The sequence below is a fragment of the Balaenoptera ricei genome, chromosome 5 (genome assembly GCF_028023285.1).
Source record: "Balaenoptera ricei isolate mBalRic1 chromosome 5, mBalRic1.hap2, whole genome shotgun sequence".
NCBI classification, from domain to species: Eukaryota; Metazoa; Chordata; class Mammalia; order Artiodactyla; family Balaenopteridae; genus Balaenoptera; species Balaenoptera ricei.
The window spans coordinates 53845948-53868572 of record NC_082643.1 but is presented as its reverse complement, the minus strand read 5'-3'; positions in this window follow the sequence as shown (position 1 = coordinate 53868572).

Below are 22625 nucleotides of genomic sequence, written 5' to 3'. Positions count from 1 at the left end.
CTCATATTCAAGCTATTTAAAAATACTCCTTTCCTAAATCAACTATACTCCAGTAAAAATTTTTAAATAAAATAAAATAAAAATACTCCTTTCCTGAGTTCCTTTCTTCCAGGCTTTCACCACTGTAACCCATGTATGTGACATGATACATTTATTACATTTTTCTGTTTGCGGGCATAAACTACATTAGAAAAAAATTTTGTCCCTATACAACATATTGTGGGAATGCTTTGAGCGCTCCTACTACCTCTTCCAGGGGCTGTGATAGACCAGGCAAATGGAAAAGTAACTGCTAACGGTAATAAAATGTAGAATTAAATATAAAGAGAAGGAACGTTCAACCACTCTCCTACTCACCACGCTCACATAACTGAGGTCCCTTGCTTCTCTCTTTCCAGATTAATGAGGGGAACACAAAATTTATATTCCATCCAGGATTTTAGTCCTGGGGTAAATGAAGTTCTTTTAAAAAGAGGTAGAATATTAATTAGCATCCCTAAATGTTGTGCATTTTACCAGTTTTTAACACTAAAAATGCAAGTGTTACAGAGCTTACCAGACAGCCACTTAAAACCCTCACCTTAAGGAACTCACGGCTCAGATAAGAGCTTCATCTGGAACCATCAAATCTCTTAGCACAGATGTGTCTGATTTCTACGGCAAACCTTCCCTGAGGCTTTAATTTTCACTTCATTCCATTTGCCTGTTTGGCTATGACAGTTCTTTCACACAGTTTAGCTCTTAGGGAGCCAGTATTAACTGACGTATTCTTACAAAAAATAGATTTGCCGCAGAGGATATCTCACTCAGATGAAGTGGGTGTAAATTAGGTTTAGTTTTCCATCTCCATATAGAGATTTTAAAGGTCATTTATATTGTTTGTATGTGTGTTGGGGTGGTATCTTGGTGACATTTTCTCTTTTCTTTGATAGAACCATTCTTATATTAAAAATAAAAAGCACATATAAATTAGGAAAATAATGGTATCTGGTTCCTTATAATGTATAGTTGATGTGTTACCTCTTAATGTTTGTTCCATAAGACATGTCATAGTTTATCAGGCATAAATTATCATGTCTTAAATGTTTTGGAGTTCTTCAGTAATAGACTGTCTTATCCATGACTAAAATATAATTTTAAAAATCATGCTTTTTATTTCTTCATTGCAGCTAATTTGTAATGAAAGTTAATTATGTTGACTATCTGGCTACATGTTTTATTTTAGAGTGAGGATTTGCATGCATAATACCACTAACATTTTTAAAAGACTATCATCCAAACAGCAGTATTTGAAAGCATACAATATATTTTTTTCACTAGGATCTAAAGAAACAAAGGTAAGACCAAATCATTTCTCCTCCATCCTCTTTTTTTAAACATTTTAGTTTGAGATAACTGCAGATTCACATACAGTTGTAAGAAATAATACAGAGAGATCCCATGTACTATTGACCAAGTTTCCCAACATGGTAACATCTTACGTAACTATAGTATACTACTACAGCCAGGAGTTTGACATTGATACAATTCATCGACCTTACTCGGATTTTGCCAGTCTTATATACTCTTATGTGTGTTCGTCTTTAGTTCTGGGCAATTTTATACCATGTGCAGATTTGTTTGACCACCATGACAATCAAAATACAGAAGAGTTCCAGCCCAAGGATCCCTCGTGCTACCCTTTTATAGCAATAACCACCTCCTCTCTCCAACTTCCTTAAAGCCCTGGCAACCACTGATCTGTTCGCCATTTCTAGAATTTTGTGATCTCTATAATGTTACACAAATGAAATCATATAGTATAAAAAACTTCGAGATTGATCATTTCCACTCAGCATTATTGATTTGCTTTTGCACATTTGGCAAAAACAGTTGGGTATGTTTGTGTGGGTTTGCTTCTGGGTTCTCTATTTTGTTCCATTGATCTACATGTCTATCCCCAAATTGATCTATACATTTGCCTAATTTCTATTAAAATCCACACAAGATTTTTTTTGTGGACATAGGCAAGGTTATTCTAAACTTTATACAGAAAGGCACAGGGCCTTGAATGGCTAAAACAACTTTGAAAAGAAGAAAGTGGAAGGAATCACTCTACTTGATGCTAAGGCTTTCTATTGATATATAGCTACATTCATAAAGGCAATGTGGCATTGGTACAAAAATTAACTCAAGGGGGCTTCCCTGGTGGTGCAGTGGTTGAGAGTCTGTCTGCCAATGCAGGGGACGCGGGTTCGAGCCCTGGTCTGGGAAGATCCCACATGCCACGGAGCAACTGGGCCCGTGAGCCACAATTACTGAGCCTGCGCATCTGGAGCCTGTGCTCCGCAACAAGAGAGGCCGCGACAGTGAGAGGCCAGCGCACCGCGATGAAGAGTGGCCCCCGCTCGCCGCAACTAGAGAAAGCCCTCGCACAGAAACGAAGACCCAACACAGCCATAAATAAATAAATAAAATTTTAAAAAATAATAATAATAATAACTCAAAATGGATCAGAGGCCTAAATGTAAAACTTCAACAGTATAAAAACATCTAGAAGAAAACAGGAGGAAATATTTGTGATCTTGGTTAGGAAAAGATAAAATTCATAAACTGGACTTCATAAAAGCTAAGAACCTCAACTCTTCAAAAGCCTGACTGAACCTTTACTGATATACCACCTGACCAGGACATATAAAGGAGAAGGCTAATAATTGATTTAGTAATTGTTAGTTGACCTCCCACTACCCGCCTCTGAAAAAATTTAGAGAGGCCAAAAGTGCAGTGAACACTTGGAGAGGGTATTTTATTGGAGAAAATTGGTGAAGGACAGATTAGGAGAAAATATTTGCAAACCACACATCTGATAAATGACTTGTATATAGAATATATAAAACTCTCTCAAAATTCAATGTTAAGAAAACAAATAAACCCAGTGAAAGCTTGGCAAAAGATTTAAGCAAACACTCACTGACGATATACCAGACACAGGGAAATATGCTCACCACCATTACCATTAGGGAAATGGAAATTAAAACCACACTGATGTAGATAAGGCCAAAAGACAGCGGAGTAGAAAGACCCTCACAAGCACACCAAGATCACAACTATCTGCAGAACCACCATCTATGAAAAAGACCAAAATCTACCAGAAAACATCTACCACTAAACACAAAAGGAAGGAACCACAACGAGCCAGGCAGACTCGCAATACAATCAAGTCCCACACTCCCTGGTGGGGGACGCACAAACTGGAGAATAATTATATTGCAGAGGTTCTTCCGCAGGAGCGAGAGTTCTGAGCCCCAAGCTGGGCTCCCCAGCCCAGGGGTCCTACACCAGGAAGCCAAGCCCCCAGAGCGTTTGGCTTTGAAGGCCAGCGGGGCTTAATTTCAGGAGCCCCACAGGACCAGGGGAAAAAGAGACTCCACTCTTAAAGGATGCACGCGAAACCTCACACGCACCTCACCAGGACTAAAGCACTAATTTGATAGGAGCCTTGGCCAGACCTACCTGCTGGTCTTGGAGTCTCCTGGAGAGGCTGGGGGTGGCTGTAGCTCACGCTGGGGACACAGACTCGAGCCTCCTTCTACCCTGTGGAAGCCGGAAGACGCTGCTTTAAGGCGCCTGGTGAGATCCGCCCTCTGGCTCATTAGCACTAACACCTGGTCCCACCCAACAGCCTGCAGGTGTCAGTGCTGGGACGCCTCAGGCCAAATAACTGACTAGGCAAGGACACAGCCCCATCCATCAGCAGACTGGCTGCCTAAAGACTTTCTGAGCCCACAGAATTCTCTAGACAAGCCTCTACACAAGGCCCTGCACACCAGAGTGCCAAGACACAGCTCCACCCACCAGTGGGCAGGCACCCATCCTGCCCTCCCGGAGGCCTGCAAGAGCCTCTTAACCAGCTTCACCCACCAGGAGGCAGACACCAGGCCCAAGAAAAACACAATCCTGCAGTCTCTGGACCTAGCCTGCCCACAGCAGGCCAGACCCTACCCTAGGACCACCTGGGACCCAGCCATGCCCACTAGCAGGCCAACAGAAGCCTCAGGACACCCCGGACCCCAAACCCAATTGTGTCAGGAACTACCCCACCCCCCAGCCCTAGCAATGTGACACCAGATCTGGGATCCCTGGGCCCTGCAGCCAGACTCCAGGACTCGGCTCTACCTACCAGTAGTCTGGCACTAACCCCAGGATCTGGCTTCACCCACTAGTGGTGGTGGCGGGCAACAGCCCCAGAGTCTTCTGGACCCTGACTCTGCCCACCAGCGAGCCAGCACTAGCCCTGGGGCCCACTGGGGTTCTGTAGTCAGCTGCTTCATGACCAGGCCCCGCTAATAAGAAGCCAGCATCTGTACAAGGCAGGACCTGGCAACCAACCAGGCTAGGGACCAACCAAGCCGTCCAGGCTGCCCACATAGTCGGACGGCCATGACAGAAGGACCCAAGAAGCCCTCTTAGGGGGAACCCCTAGAGCATATAGTTTGGGTGACGAGAGGGGAGTACAGTGCTGGGATGCATAAAACGCCTCCTACAGAAGGCCACTTCTCCAAGGTCGAGAAATGTAACTAACCTACCACACACATAAAAATACCAATAGCGACTTAGACAAAATGATGCAGCAGAGGAACATGTTCCAGACGAAGGAACAAGATAACACCCTAGAAGAAGAACTAAGTGAAGTGGAGATAGGCAATCTACCTGAGAAAGAGTTCAGAGTAAAATGATCGTAAAGATGATGAAAGAACTCAGGAGAATGGATGCACAGAGCAGAAGTTTTAAACAAAGAGTTAGAAAATATAAAGAGCAACCGGAGATGAAGAATACAATAATTGAAATGAAAAATACACTAGAAGGAGTCAAGAGCAGACAGCAGGGATGGGCAAACTACAGCTCCACTGCCTGTTTGTTTTTTTAAAAAAGATAAAGTTCTATTAGAACATAGCTATGCTTATTTGTTAATGTATCGCGTACAGCTGTTTTGTACTATACAACGGAGTTGAGTAGTTTATTACAGAGAACTTTTGGCACACAAAGCCAAAAATATTTACTCTCTGGTTTTTTACAAAAAGTTAGTTGACCTCTGGTGTAAAGTATAATTCCTATAATAATCCCATGTCCCATATGGTTCTTCCTTCCTGGATGAACCCTTACTGATATACCACCTCACTAAGACATACAAAGGAGAAGGCTAATAATTGATTTAGTAATTCTTAGCTGACTTCCCACTACCCACCTCTGAAAAAATTTAGAGAGGCCAAGAGTTCTGTGAACACTTGGAGAGGGTATTTTGTTGGAGAAAATTAGAGAAGGACTATAGCACTTTCCCTTGCCTAAGTTTTCCCCAGACTACTACTATAACATACACACTTCATAAGCAGGAGGCAGGGATACTCCTACCAACATCCAGCCTAGTCAGGGAGTGGGATGGAGGTAAGAGGGAATTTAAGAAGTCCACCATGAGTTGGAGACTAAAGACGCAGACTTAGTGGGTGAGAGACTGGCTGACACTGTCTATGGTAGCAAATGGGTGGTTGTTTTCGGAAAAGAACTGTACTCCCAATACTACTTCAATAGGCTGGCCCTCAGCCAAACATAGAATTATTATTATTGTCTGCTCCCAGCTTTATTTATGTCATTGGTATCTCAAACTTCCAGGAAACTAAATAATCTTCAACTATGAAAGAGGAGGAAAGAAAGTCTATTGGGACAAAGGATCAATAACTTGGATTTTTGCTTTTTCATATTTTGCATTTCAAGATTTAGCCGTGAGGTTGTTTGGGTTTTTTTCCCAGCATTTTTTTTTTACTCTCCTCCCTTTCCCTTACATGCCCTAATCTATTTTTTTTTCTTTTGTTCAACTAAATATATGTCATGTTGAGATTATCACAGAATAAAATACGTTTCAATTTTAGATTTGTTTCTGCATATTTGCCTGGGCAAATGATGTTCTATTACATTTTTTCACTTTTTATTGACATAATTACTGATTAAGAAGAGCAACTGAATTATGTCAGGTTCAGTGAATTAGATCTGGGAGACAATTTAGATGTAAAGAGTTGTTAATTGCTATCTAATTAAAAATGAAAGCCTCTGAACCGCCCTACAATGACTACCCTTCCACCCCTCTCCATAGTACATGATGTCTTAGTAGAGAAAACTAAAATTTTGAAATGACATGAATGGGCAAAAATCAAATGACATTTTGGTAATTCCTGAGACTACCAGTTAAGACATATATGCATATTGTCATAGCAAGCCAAAATCTAAGAGAGGAAAGAATGGGGTAGAAGGATGGATTTCCTCATCTTATAAACAGGAAGAGGGCAGGAGCTGTGCCTGTCTTGCCTGATACGTACTAAGAAGATGCTCAATAATGACTGCTGGTCATCAGTGTGCCCCACAGGGTCCTTGTGAACATTCTTTTTCTTTTTTTAATAAATTTATTTATTTTTGGCTGAGTTGGGTCTTTGCTGCTGCGTGTGGGCCCTCCCCAGGTGCGGTGAGTGGGGGCCACTCCTCGCTGCAGTGCGTGGGCCCCTCATCACGGTGGCCTCTCCCCTTGCGGAGCACGGGCTCCAGGCGCTCCGGATCTAGAGCCCAGACTCAGCAGCTGTGGCGCTCAGGCTTAGCCGCTCCGTGGCACCCGGGATCCTCCCGGACCAGGGCTCGAACCTGCGTCCCCGCATTGGCAGGTGGACCCTCAACCACTGTGCCACGAGGGAAGCCCCCTTGTGAACATTCTTTATGTGAAATAATGCATAGAGAATTACTGAGTACCAAGACATAGTAAGTGTAAAATAAATGTCTTTTCCTTGGTATCACCTGTTACATGCTTAGTGATCAAAGTATCAATCATTGCTCTCTGCTGAAGGCTAAAAGTATTTTTTAAAATAGTCCATGAACTAGCTTAGACAGGATACAAAGATTTAGACCCCTTTTGTTTTGCAGTATGGAAAACGTTTCAGCTTTTTGAAGCCCTCAAAGTCTTCTAAGTAAATAGTTCTGATGGTTTGGAACACAGATGTCATTAACAGCTCTATTTCTGTCAGTCTGACTGTAGGCAGGCTACATTATTTTAAGCTATTCTTGCCACCTGTAATGTTCTACTGAGGCCTCTTAGCATGTGAGCTGATAAACTGACCATTAAAAAATAGATCTTAATTAGGTAAGGGTATTCTGGAAATTCAGATACAGAGAAGTAATCTACATATATCTACATGGGTTTTGTTCTGATTTTTTTCCTGATTATAAGAAAATAATCTTATGTCTATTTATTTGAACATTTTATTTTTTTTCATAGCTGAGATATATTTAATCTATTTTTTTATATATCTTTATTGGATACTTGAACATTTTTAACTATATAAAAGAAAAAATTTAAATTGATGGATTGTATTAGTTCTGTTTAGTATTCAAAATACTTTACAATCACATTACTCATACTGTATGCAATTCTTCAAAAATGGATCCTCTTAAAGAAAAACATTTTGAAAGAGTATTAACAATTTATTGCTAATGCAGAATAAAAAGCAAAATGATTATTGGTAGAGATTGAGTTGAATATAAACAGTGTAAGATGACACAGGACTTCAAAAAGTTATGTATCCTGTGGGAACAAAAAAATATATATTTTAAATGACTAAACTGTTGATGAACTTTGATATTCATATTTAAAGACAAGAATATTAGTAAATATTTTACAAGTCTATAATTTCCTTATAAACATTCTTAGAAATATTGGGAGAAAAAAGGAAACAAAACTTTTTTAAAAACAATGTAGCATTGATACAATGTTAGACTCCATCAGAAACACCTACTGCAGTTGAGAGGCTATTTCATGCTAATATTTCAGTGATGTACATGAGTATTTTGATGTGTGGGGTGTGCCCTGAAGATACATGACAGCTGGTAGTTCAATTTTTAACACTAACCTCTGAGCATTGAAAAATATGAGTTGTGGTCCACACAGCAGCTTGCTAGAAATATGTTTAAGACCCACTAGAGATTCTGTGAATTGCTTTACTAAAAGCCTTATTGTTTGCTGCTGTTGCTAATGCACTGGAAAGAAAAATTGAAACAAAATAACATTCAAAAAAATTTCCATGGCCCTTGGTGTTTCTCCTGGAAAGACAGCTAATATGATTTTCTACTACTTTCTACTTATAGAGATTGTTGCAGGAGCAGACAGACTTGGCTAAAAATATAATCTAGGAAAAGCAAACCAAAACTTGAAATTTTGCTGGTTATTTAGGTTGCTTGGATTTAAGCATTAGTAAATTATTCTCTTATTTAGGTAATCTTTATTCAGTTGTGACAGGTGAAACCCCTCTAAAGGATCTAGAAAAGTCAGAGAAATAAATTAACTTTCTGAATAACAAAAATTAACAAAAATTTGAGATTTTTCCCTAGGCTGAGGGTAAAAGGGCATTTGTTTGCTTTCTGGAAGCAGATGGCTAGGATTCCTGGAAGAAAGAAAATTGAAGGGAATGAATGGGGAGGGTAAGAGAAGTTCCCACCAGCTGAGGTTAAAATAAATTTCCCCAGCAAAACCTTTTATTATGGTAGGTATGGCTGGGGAATTTAATGAAAATGCTATCTAACATTCAATTTAAGGTTGTTTCCATTTCTGGCTCTGCTGCAATTCTCCAACATCATCCCAGATCAAATAGTCTAACATAAGTGTACTTTGAAAACTTAGAGGGGAGAGGCCAAGAAGGCAAAAAGGAACAGATAATTTAACGAGAGCCAGAATCTGGGATAAGAAGGAACCAGATGCCCCATTTCACCATTTCACTCCACATACCTGCACATGTAAATAAATGTTAGTAGTCCTAACACGGACCTAATGTCTGAATTTCCTTCAGAAATTCTGAAATATTTTGATCCCTAAAAATAATTTTAGGTTTTTTATGTTTAAATTCTAATTTCATACTTGATATTGTCAACCTTTGTTACAAAAAGGTAAGTAGTTTAGCCAGCAAAATCGAGTTTATTCAGGAATAGTAGAGGAATTGTAATTTGGGACAAACTCTGGCTAACCATAGGCCAGTCTGGAGCACAAAACGGGAGAGCGTTCTTTTGTAGAGGGAAGGAGGAAGTTGGGAGGGGTAGTTTGAATGAAAGTTCACTGGAGAAGAGCAAGAATTCGGGGTTGTGGCGGCTTCTCATTGGTTGAGTTGCAGCAGTTTCTCATTGGCTGGGTTGTTGCTAAGCCTCGAGAAACTCTTCCTTCTTGCTTCTGGGGTATATAAAGTAAGATTCTTCCTGCTGGGGTATGTAAAGTATGCTGCCACAGGTGGTACGAGTGGTGCATGTGTGGTACATGTGTGAGCACTCTTCCTTCAGGGCTTTCCTATTCCATTTTTTTTTTTCTTTTTTTTTTTCTTTTTTTCTTCCGATTCCATTTTGAATGGGGCTTTCCTTTATTCATTTCCACAGTACATAAATTTGATATCTAACTTAATATTTGATAATTCTACTGCTGCTCAGATAATGTATTTTCAATATTCAATATTCTGTGCTTCAAAAATTAATAGTTTCTCATTATCCATAAAATATTCACATTTTACAAGTGAGGAAATTGGTTACTTCACACTAAGATGAATCAGTAACTCAAGAACTGAGTTCATAACTTAAGAATTGATAATAAAACTGTATAGACTTTGCATTCAAACTTGAATTCAAATTTTGGCTTTGTTGCTTATTTTCTGTATGGTGATGAATAAGTTACTTAATCTTTTGAATTTTCAGTCTTTTCGTTTATGAAATAGGGATAATATACATGAATTTCAGAGTTGCTGGGACGATTAACTGAAATAATGAATGTAAAGCAGCTAATATGTGACTCAATAAAATTCTAGCTATTAGTAGAAAATTCCTGTCTCTATAATAATGATAATGATAACAATGATAATAGTAATGTTACAAAACCAATAATAATAGTAATAGTATCATTTTTTCCCCAATTCCTTTGTCATCTTTAAGCTCAGATAGGATAGGAAGGTTTGCTTGTTTTTTTTTTTTCCTTTGCATATCATTATTAGGATATTGACTTGTGGAAAGGAGGTTTCCTATTAATATAATTTCTTGAATTTGTTTGACAAGTGTAATAAAATATGGCATCTGAACAAAAAGGTAGGTATGCTGTAACTGAACACATCAAAGAGCAAAGAATGGGACGTGATGTAGACTTCAGAAATTTCCTAAGTGTTGTTAGAAAACTACTGGCAAGAAGATGGTTTACTTTAGGGCTGTTATTTTCACCAGTGTAGGCAGAACTCAGAGGTCTGAGAAGTATCTTTCTACGCATTCTATGCATTTTCCCTTTTCATAGCTTCATATTGAGATAAATGATTCCATTTTCTTGTCAATGACAGTATCCAGTTGCTAAAATATAATTATTTGAAAACAGTTTTTAAGAACTAGTTTTCTTTAGCGGAAAAAGAAATATCTGTTCTATTTCCACTTATCTATACATTAAATAATAAAGTTCCATTAAGAAAAATTAAATAAATACTTTGTCACAAAAATCTCTTTGTTCTGCACATTCCTTCATTTTAACAAATTTATTGAGATAATTCACATACCATGCAATTCACTGACTTCTGTACTTTAATTCTTGATAAAGATATACTTAGTCCCATGAAATCTAAGATTCCAAAGATAAAGTCAAAATAAACATATTTATGTTAAATACGCAATCTGTAAAAAGGACTAGAGGAGAATAGAGTAGGTCCTCAGGGGAGACAGATATTTATAATACATTTTTCCCTCAAGGCAATAACATTAAAATTAGAGGAATTGGATATAGGTACATAAGTAAGATATTTAAACAAGGCTATATATAAGTAAGATATTTAAACAACTTATATACAATATGATAGAAGAGATAGCATGATAGTCAAGGACTTACAATAATCAAATACATGGCATAAAATTAAAGTGATTTAGGGATTTGGGGGAAGAATATATATTTCACACTAGGTTAGTCAATGAAAATTTCCTAGATGAGATAAGATTTATGCTGTGAGTTTAAAGAAGACAGAGCAAAAGGGACATGTCCCTGGGTAAAGATTAAAAAATGGGTAAAAACATGTACAAAGGCAAAGATGTGGAAAACCCTAAGACACCCTCAAGGAACAATGTGTGGATAAAAAGTTAGCTGGAGTGGAATGTTCCTCTTGAGGAGAACTGCACATATATTCTCCAACTGGGATATTCATGAGTAAGGCTGTTAGCCAGGTGTTCCACAAAGCCACAAGACATGCAGCATACTTTCCTGAAATATTACATTTTTACAGGAGTAATTAATTGAAAGTATGATGTTTGTTTTTGAAAAATTCAGATATATTGTGAAGTGAAAACTTTTAAGTCATTTTTTAAGTGTTTAAGCTACTCCCACAAATTTAATGGGTATGGGTTCATTCTCCTTAGCTATTTGAGTCCGTTAGTTCCACTAGTGGAATAACCTGAGTATTGAGAATTGAAGATAAGGGTGATGAGATCCATTGGGCTTAGTTTGTGAAGAAACTTGAATGTCAGATTAATGAGTTTGGACTTCACTTGGTAGGAGTGAGAAGACTTTGAAGAATGCTAAAGAGTAGGAAAACACAAAAAATATACTATTTTAGGAAATTACTAAACTATATAATTACAACTTAATATACAGGATGGATGAACGAGGAGAGATTATAAGCTGAGACCAACATAGAAGATGCAAACACAAAGGATTTGTTAAGAGTTGCCTTGTTTTGAGAGCCAGTTCTATAATGTGATTCATAAAAACTGTTTAGGGAGACTTCTCGACTATTTTGAAAATTAAAAAGACCATTTCATTGAGCCCCTCAATTACTAATTTAAAATCTAAGAATTGTTTATAGTGAAAGAGAAATCTTATGAAGCCTTGACTTGAAGGAAATACAGAGACACTAAGTTATAGTGCCATGCCATTTCTAAACTGTACTAATAGAAAATATTACCCATTATTAATTTGTGTTGATTTGTCTTCATCAGAAAAAAATAAACTTTCCAAATGAATCTTATCAGAAGTCATTCAAGAAACACATCTCATTTAATATGAGAAATTAAAGCAGATCCAATCAAAAGCTACCCTAAATAGCAAATGTTGATGTGATCATGTGTTCTAAGAAAAATAGCAGTAATCTCAAAAGGTGATAATGTTTTTGAGGATTGGCATTGTTGGTGGAATATTTAATGAACAGTTTAACTGTGGCTCCCTGGCAACGAAGAGGTCTCGGAATGGTTAAAAACTATGATGGAGTAAATAGCAAAGTCTCGTTTCTGCTCAGCGGGATCTCTGCTTCAGCCACCTGAGCCTTCAGCTGCGTTTAATTCTCTCCATTTCTGTGGATGGTAAAACATTCCTACACAGGAAGTAGACAAGCTACCGGAAGAACAGAAGCTCTTAGTGCGCCCCATCAGTCCTAGGGTCCTCTTGATGATAAGTCTGTTATTTTTGGCTTTTTTTTCCCATTTTTTTCAGGCATGGGACCCTGTTTCATAATAAGTAGGAGGATCTCAATTTCTTGAAGCTTCCAGGATACCCATAGTACAGCTATCTCTTTTTCATAAAGGCTTACAAGGCTGTTTTTTTTTTATGGCTTTTACGTTTATTAACTGGGTCAACAGTACAAGTCTTTGAGTACATTTACTTAGTTTCAGGTTCTACATGGTTCCAGATGTAAAATGATATACGGTGAAATCCCTGGTTGAAAATGTAAAATGTTTTAATACATTTCTGAAGAGTGGTAAACTACCTAGTTTAAATACTCCTGTGCTCACTTTCCACTCAAATCATCCAAGATGGAAACCTCATAAACCCCAAAGCATATATAGCTGGGAGTGGAATAAAGTGGGCTGGGGATGCCTAGGGCCAATTGGAATTTCCATGTTAAGGTATGACTCCAAACTAGTTTCTCCCCTTCGTGCTTTAATTGTGCTTGTCTTTATTTGGTACTTCCAGAAGATATGGGTATCATTAACTCTTGGAAATCAGTTCTTTCTTCAAAATGATTGCAGGCATAAAACCAGAAGTGTGCTACTAACATCAAGGGGATATTCAAGATAAAGAAGGTTTTATATGCAATGAATACATTCATAGGGTATTGTTAGGTGCCACAAGAAATTGGGAAATCTGTTATCTTTTGTTGTTGTTATTGTTGCTCTAGTGTGTGTATGTTTGTTTCTATTTTATAAGTTCTGTTGTTACGGTTTGTTCTCTCCTCCTTCTTACTTATATTTTATTACATTTAAAAAAATTTTTATTGGAGTATAGTTGATTTACAATGTTGTGTTAGTTTCAGGTGTACAAGATAGTGATTCAGTGATACACATACATATAATCATTCTTTTTCATATTCTTGGGAAATCTGTTATCTTTCTGTAGTCTACATATTTAAGGATAAATGATTAGGAACATAGAATTTTAAACAATTGTAGTACAATGGCAAATTTTATGTTAGATTTTAGAAGTGTATGAAGTACTGACAATATATGTGGTATGATTTATATTTAATATTTTTAAGGGATGTATAATTGACATATCTGAAAAACTTTCACTTAATTTTCAACACAATATATATACTTTGACAAGTAAATTTAGGTGTTCAGAAAGTAAATAAAAAGCAGCCAGATTTCTGTGGGATACAATTGAGCACATGCATTTGAGTAATGCTAAGTCATAATATGAAGGAAATTTAGTTAAAACTCAGATGTGAGATAATACCATTTTCATTTTAAATGGATTTTTTAAATGAATAATATAGATGGAATATATAATTAAAATTATAAAGCATAAAAACTACTTTAAATAGTATAAAATATATGTGAATACATACATGTTTACAGAAAAAATTATTTTAGACAAAATACAAAGAAAAAATATGATCTATTACTACATAAACATATGTATTTTTATTTTTAACCTAAAAGCACTGTAAAAATTAAATTGCAAATTGCTAACTGGAAATAATATGTGAAACATATTTAACAAAGGATAAAATTCCTAGTAACAAAGATCTTATGAACCAAAAAATGAACACTTCAATATGAAAAAAGACAAAAGAAATAAACAATCACTTAAAAAAATAAAAATTCCAAATTCTGAAACAAAGTTCAACTTCATTAGTACTTAAAGTACTTAAATGTATATTTAAATAAGAAATTAACCATTTTAAAAAATGGTAACTTGGCAAAGATTAAAAAGAAGTGGTGGGAATTTTAGTGCCTACTACTGGTAAGATAGAACAAACAAGCATTTTTAAACACAGCCGGAATAAATGTGAATTAAGACCAACTTTCTAGTAGACAGTTATCAAAATCTATCAAGCAGAAAAATGATCATACCTTTTGATGTGTTAATTCCCATTCTAGGAGTATTCTAGAAAATGCTAATGAATAGAAGCAAAGATAAAATATCAAAATATTGCTTAAACACCAAAAAAGTTAGAAATTGTCTAATTGTCCAACACTAGGTGATAGGTTAAATAAATTTTAGTACATCTTGCAAAGATCCATAGTCATCAATGAAAAATCATGCTTGGAAAGAGTATTTCTTGACAGGAACAAATACAGTGTATCCTTTTATCCCCCTAGTTTTATTGGAAAATTATTGACATATATCACCATATAAGGCTTAGAGTGTACAAAATGATGGTTTGATTTACATATCTTGTGAAATAATTCCCATAGTAGATTTAACCTCCATCATCTCATAAAGATACAACAAAAAGAAAGAAAAAACTTCTTATAATGAGAACTCAGGATTTATTCTTTTAACTTTCCTATATATCAAAAAGAATACAAATATATCCTTTTAATACAATTCCAATTTTGAAACTTTTAAGTAACATGAGTGCCACTTGCTAGGATATTTGCAAATCCTCAGGCCTTTGGGGTTTATCCTTCTGATAATTACGTAACAGAATGTTAAAATGGAACTGTTCTGGTTTTAGTTTCAGCCAAAAATCCCAAAATGATTATATGGGAACCCCATGCAGACTTGTAAAGGAGGATCAGGAGGAACATTTATTCTCAGGTTGAGGAGATAAACGGGCCCAGAATTTGATATCAGAAGAGGATAGGGAGAGAGGTTTGTTGGGGTGTGTTGGGTCATCTACTTGCAGGATGGAGGAGTGGGGTTGCTTGCCCCTCAGTTCGTGCTTAGAAAAGGGACTAAAGGAGACACACAGAGAATTTAACAGATGCACCTAATGTTTCAGAGAAGACAGCGGACTTGAGTCTGCCTTACACCGGAGACTAGATCCAAAGTGCCAGGACCTGGCTGGCTGGTTGTTTTACTGATGGTGGAATGACAGAGTTGGTGGCATTGGCCAACTTCCACTTCTAGAGTCTTTCTGGACAAAAGATGCATGAGTGTTAACTGTGGGCTGAGGTGATTGACACACCTGAACCATGGTTCACTCTGATGCTCTACAGCAGGGTGAACTGTAGGATTTCTCAAGGCTGAGAAAAGAGCCAGCAGCCGCCAGAGATGAATTTCCTCACATGAAGAGAACTATCGATGAGAGATCCATGGCAATAGTTTGTGTCTCTGAAGAGCCCAAGAAAGTGCCCACAGAAGTAAGGGTCAGCTTTAAAACTTGGTCCAGTCCAAGGAACACCTCATGGCAACCCTAGATAGAAAAGTGAGACTTTTCCGGCTCCTTTCCATCTCCCTAAACTTGTCCACCTACAACTCTCAAGGATGGAAACTGAGATTGACAAGATGGAGGTGGAGATATGCTAGAGAAGGTCAGCAAAAAGAGCAGACAAGGAGGCATCCTTGGTGGAAATTTAAAAGTTTATTATACTTGTCTGGCTATATTAAGAACTATGCTGCTTTTTATCATCAGAAAATGATTAGAAAGTATTAAGACTTCTTCCAAATTTTACCCAGGGGCAATGGGGAAATTAGCCTCAAATAATAAAATTAAGGGGTCAGCAGAATACAAATACAGTTGCTTTTACATTGCATCTCACAAGTTATGCTTGTTCAATGTAGCTGTTATATTCAAATAAAATTGTCTCCATCCCATGTGCTTTGGAGATGCAGAATCCACCTGTATCCCCCTCCCAGTATCTCCAGGATTTCTCTGGATATATATGAAGCAATCCTGTTCCTATCTTTTCCTTTATAGCTGCTCTTTTCTCTCTGCCCTACACTAACCCAAACATTAGAACATTTCCCTCGATAATTGAAAAATATCTCCCGCAAAGGCAGTTATACTTAATAGACTCACTGACAATTTGGGGTTGTAGGCAGGGAGTAGTACAAAAGTTAGTTTAAAATTAAATATTAGACATGATAGATTCTAGAAGTTCCTTGGTCATATTCATCTCACTGAACTTTATTCTGGTCAGTTTCCAACTCTCAGGTGGCCCAACCCCTCAGCTATGTTGCTGACCCTCTACTTTTAGGAGACTCTCTCTATATGTTTCCCAACTTTCCCAGTTATTAGCTGTGGAACCTGGGTCAGGTTACTTAACATTTTCCTGTCTTACTCTCCTTATATATTAAATTGAGATATAGTTAGTAGCTACCTCATACTGGGAAGATTAAATGACACACATAAAGCAATTAGCATAGTTCCCAGCACAGAGGTGATATTAAAATACTCAAAGGTAATAAAGTACTTAAGGTAATAAAAAATGTAAGGATAATAAAGTACTTAACTCTATCTTGGGGTATTCTACTCAATGTCATTATGACCTAGAGGGTAAGGTTTTATTGGGACAGTCGCCTTCTCACACGAAGAGAACTCCTCCAAGTATTTTTCTAAGTGAAACAGTTCTCACCCCAGTAGAAGGTGTTACTGCCTTAAAAATAATATTATCATTCTCCCCAGGACATTTATGTAAAAATAGTATAAATGCCGGTAGGAGATAGACTGAAATATTAGATTGCACATTTCTAGATATAAGGCCCTGTAAGGTTATTCAATTCTCTGTGCATATTGTATTTTATAGCTAAAACCTGAATTACTTTTCTTGAAATCAGAGATCTTACTCATTTTCATGACTTACTAATAATTTCAAAGATATAAAACAATTAAAGGGACTAATCAAAGAAGGTCTGGGACACTGAAGGTGGCTCCTTAGGACCCCTCTTCCTGCATTAGATGCTCATTCTCTGGCCCAGAGTAAAAGATGAGGTCTCTAAGTTAGGTTTTGTGGTATCACCTATCACAGCAGAGTGCGTATTCAGTCCATGAAATATCTCCATTTTATATCTCAGCTTACATGACATTTTCTAGGGAGTCATACCTCTTCAAAGGCCATCATCTTAGAAGATAGCATTACTCTACCTGGAGGTCCAATTATTTCGTCCAGAAGAACATGAGTCTGAATCATCAGCCTTCTTTTCTTTCTCTGGGAGCTTTCTCCCAATGTTTTGGGAGAAAGTGGATTAACCAGCCAGCTTCTTCAACACCTTCAATCAGTTCACTCCCTGACCTCAGTTGCTATTTCTTTGCCGCAAAATTCTAAAGTTATTATTTGTCTGACTACATTTTTTAATAGTTTAAACAAAGAATAATGTTTCTAATACCTCGATGACCACCAAGATTTGAAATACCCAATGAGGAGTAGGAGTAAAGCATGTTCACAGTGACCATAACTCTTTCAAGCTCTTTTGATATCCTTTTGCCATCTCAGTTACTGATACCTTCAACTGTGCACAGTTATTTGAACCTTCTTATATGATCTAATGGAGACAGTTAATTGAATGTGCAATGTTTCTAAAGTCAAATTCACTTCCTCCTCTGGAAAATCCAGTTTAACACGTTTTATATCAATCAGAGGTTTCAACTCAGCTTCTTAAAGCATTTCTTTACCTCGGGGAGCATCATTTACATACATCTGATTTTCATTTAATTATATCCCTGAACTTACAAACTATTACACCATTTAGCTGTGACAGAGGTTTATGTAACATTTGACACACCGTACATTAGTGAAACTTACAGTATCACTCAGGGCAATGTGTCTTTTCTTTTTTAACAATACGGATTAATGAGAATCCAATCTTCTTTCTCCAGAGAAAAGAAGTTCAAGGGTTCTCTCCCAATATTGGCTATTAATCAGCACCAGATGGGAGGGTGACGCTGGCAAAGCTCCTCTCACCCTCTCTGATGCTTCCAAACTCTTTCTGATCCAAAGGAGTGCTGGAATCTCTCCTCAGCCTGGACTTCTACAAAAGCTCTCCCTTCTGTGGTGTCTTCCCATATCATCAGTCTGCACGTTTTCCCAGAGTGCGGCTGAGAAGAGCTGGAGCCGGTTCATGGGCTCCTGCTGCTTCCAAAGCCCCATATGAAGTCTGTCTGCCTATTAAGCAATGCACAGGGGGGCGAGACTTCTCCGGAATCCCTTGGCATTTGGTGCTGGATCCCACAGCTCCCACAGAGGCACTTTCGTTCATGAATGGATGCCAAATTTTAGTTGTTAAAAGGGGGTGGAAAAGGAGGGACATTTTATGCTTCCATGATGCTGGTGTCCTAGGGTGATATATTTGAAAGTGCTTTGAAAATTTAAAGATTAGGTGGTATTACTATATGTCTTGTAGTTATTGCCATTGATTCACCCCTAGTTTGAGCATGTGTGTTTACAACATTTTTGTTCTTGCTATTTTCTCTGTCTCTCCTCTTCGTTATTTTAGCAATCTAAATTGTCATAACTGCTTGCATTTAATTTACTCGGTTCAGAATTTAAATTAGTTACTTAATAACTGTAATACCTTTTAATGATAATCATCAGAGTTTAGATTAGATAACCCAACATAGATAGAAGTAAATACTGCCACCTTCCTGTCCTTAAATCCTTCCTTGTATAAATACATGGAAATTAAAAGGAAAACATGAAGAATACAGTAAATAATAATAGAGGCAATAGGAGAAAGCCCAAAGAGAGAAGGATGGCAAAAATGGAGAGTGCTAGCCATAGTTGGCTTTGGGGTGTCTGACAGTCTAAGTAGCCAATGCTTGATGACAATTGCCAACTTGGTCCCTTTAATGAGTCTTTGATACAAGAATAAAGAATATAGACTGTTCTTTCAGATGACCGATTCTTTCTATGATATGTGTAAGACAATATATTACAGTATATTTAAACCTAATAAATTAGAGTCTTTATGGATTCTTTCCTAATTGAAATTTGGAAGACATAACTATTTAGGGTAAAATAATATCATTTCTAGCCAGTATATGACCTATTACTATTGTGAACTTATAAGAAGAGCTTAAGCTATGTCATCTGGTTTTATTCTGTATAGTTGTATTCAGACAATAATATGGAAGCATTTTTTCCAGATTATAAAAAAAAAATCTGGAAACAGGAAAAAAGTTGAGAAATATATAAGCAAAAAAAAAAAAATGATAATATCCAACCATTCCATCTCCCAGAGTAATCTACTGTTAGTGTTTTGGCAAGTACAATTACCGGAAGAAAAAAATTTTGAATAACTTCTTCCCCTGACTTCTCTTCCTGAAGTCCTAGACTCTCTTCCTATAGATAGGAGTCTGAATAAGTTGTGGTAACTTGGGGTTCTAAATGGAGCTCATGAAGTTTGTCCTATTATATCTGTTTTCTCTCCAGAGTTGAAGATGAATGAATGGTAAAGAAATCTCACAAACAAGTATTTTATTTATCACATATTTTCCCATGTAGAAATAAAGAATATAAAACTAATTCATGGTAAAATGGCTTATGTTTACAATTTACTTACTTAACATGTAAATACTAACTTGTAAAATTCAGACTTTCTGTTATTAAAAGGACATCACACATTTTCAATGAAATATTCCAAAACTACTGAATCATCAGTATGGGTAGAGTGTAAATTTGCCTTCCTAAAACTGGTATACTCAATTTTCTTATTCCTTATATTATTTCATCTAGGAATGAATATGATTCACAGAGTACACTTTAAATAATTTTGGTTTTAAAGGTGTTCAACCAGGGGCACATTTTATTTAAAACTTTTTTTTTTTTTTTAAGGCAAACTTAAAGGACTGTCTTCTATTCTATATTGAACATCTGTGTCTTCTTTTTTTTTTAATTTTTATTTATTTATTTATTTATTTATTTATGGCTGTGTTGGGTCTTCATTTCTGTGCGAGGGCTTTCTCTAGTTGTGGCAAGCCGGGGCCACTCTTCATCGCGGTGCGCGGGCCTCTCACTATCGCGGCCTCTCTTTTTGTGGAGCACAGGCTCCAGACGCACAAGCTAAGTAATTGTGGCTCTCGGGCCCAGCCACTCCGCAGCATGTGGGATCTTCCCAGACCAGGGCTCGAACCCGTGTCCCCTGCATCGGCAGGCAGATTGTCAACCACTGCGCCACCAGGGAAGCCCTATATAAAACTTTTTAATCAACTGTATGGAACTTCTAAGTGCCCAGTGAGAAAGATGCCAGATGTATGAACAGCAAAGAGCAGTTGTCTTTGATGCATTACACTGAGATAAGTGAGTTTCCCTAGGATCAATCAGGACCTGACTTTTCTCTGCCTCACTATAGTAATACTATGGGTGATGATGTTGTCCCCAAAGTCACATTATTATAGGTCAATCTAATGGCCAACACTATGACCTCATGTACAAAAGTTTTATAATTGCATGTCAGGAGGAAATAACACTTAAATACGACAGATTCTTTGTTTGACTCTCTGTATTGCATTTTGCATACTGTCTTGCCAAATATAGTTAGCAAGCCAGTAATGGGAATAGTGAAACCCATGTTGGTCCCCGAAACAAAATACGATTTTAGATTCTCAAAAATCTATTGGAAGAAAAGAGACACTTCTCTTTCAAATGGCTGACATGGAGTTTAATTTAATACACCAGAAGATTCCATCTTAACCCTCCTAACGCTCTTATTGCAACAGATATACCATGGATGCATATCTGCTTTGGACACACATGGTTGCTTTCAGCCAGGTATAAGAAAAAAGAATGTGCAAATATAAAGCATTACGTCTTATGATATATTCTACCCATATGCTTGCCAGCTCTAATTGAATCCACAGATAGATGGTTTTTATTAGTAACTCAGCTACCTACATTTTTCTCATGCCTTTCTCATTTGTATTTAAAGTGCTTCCTTGTCTTAGGTACAAATATCTTTAAATATTTGTGTGAATGCTTCTCTTTTAGAGACTTTGACTGAAATGATTTTTCTCAAACTGGTAGGTATTCTCAGTGTGTCTCTAGACCCCAAAGACATTCTCATCTTGACTTTGTATAGCAGCCTACATCTGGTTCTACTCAAATTCCTTTCTTTTTCTCTTCTCCAAGCCCTCACCTCATCCCTTGCTCACTTTGCTTTTCACTTCTTGTTTTTATTTGGCCTTAGGAATATGAAATACAGAAAAACAAAGATGAATTTTAAAAATTTGAGGAAAGGGAAGAAATTAAATGGCAAAATAATGGGAACTGCTGGAGAATAATGATCCTCTTTGAGTTATTTTATATTAGTAACAAACTTGTTTACTCCACTGTCAAATTGATTTTCATTTAAGGACACATATAACCAACCTTCTGTCCAATTTACAGGGCATGCAAAAAAGAGTTAACAGGTAGGCCTGAGACTGCTGTCTTTAGAAAGGCCTGCTTGCAATTTGGGCCCTGGGTTAGAGTCTGGGAACTTAAATCCTAAACAGTTCCCTATATTGATATAAAGTTTCCTTACATGGTAGAGTGGCTCACTGTGCCTAGTTTGTTTGTACGACCACATAGTTCATGCTGCACGCTTACTTTCCATCTGGGAATCTGGAATTTTGATATATACTAAAAAGAAGTTGCCTATATGATCACTCTCTAATCAAAAACCTTGGGCATTGAGTAATGAGCTCCCCTCCTAGACAACATTTCATACATGTTGTCAAACTCAAACTTGTTGCTGGAGGAATTAAGCATGTCCACTGAGAGAGGACTCATGGAAGCCTGTGCCTGGTTTCCTGCAGATTTTACTCCATGTGCCTTTTTTTTTTTTTTTTTTTTTTAACTTTGGGTTTATTTATTTATTTCTTTTTATGGTTGTGTTGGGTCTTCGTTTCTGTGCGAGGGCTTTCTCTAGTTGCAGCAAGTGGGGGCCACTCTTCATCGCGGTGCGCGGGCCTCTCACTATCGCGGCCTCTCTTGTTGTGGAGCACAGGCTCCAGACGCGCAGGCTCAGTAGTTGTGGCTCACGGGCCCAGTTGCTCCGCGGCATGTGGGATCTTCCCAGACCAGGGCTCGAACCCATATCCTCTGCATTGGCAGGCGGATTCTCAACCACTGCGCCACCAGGGAAGCCCTCCATGTGCCTTTTTATTTGCTGATTTTGCTTTGGATCCCTTTGCTATAATAAATATTAGCAGTGAATATACTACATGCTGAGTCCTGTGAGTCCTTCTAATAAACCACCAAACCTGGGAGTGTTCTTGGGGACCTCTGACACACATTGATTGAAATGTCTTTCTTAAGATTTATAGATTTTAAATAAATATTTATTGAATACATATTATGTGAATTGAGTGATGCTATGTGAAACCAAGATAAGTAACCCAGACCTATTTTAAGAACTTCACAGTTTTGTGGCTATGTCAACATACAGAAGTGTATAAAAAGAATATCCAATTAACTGA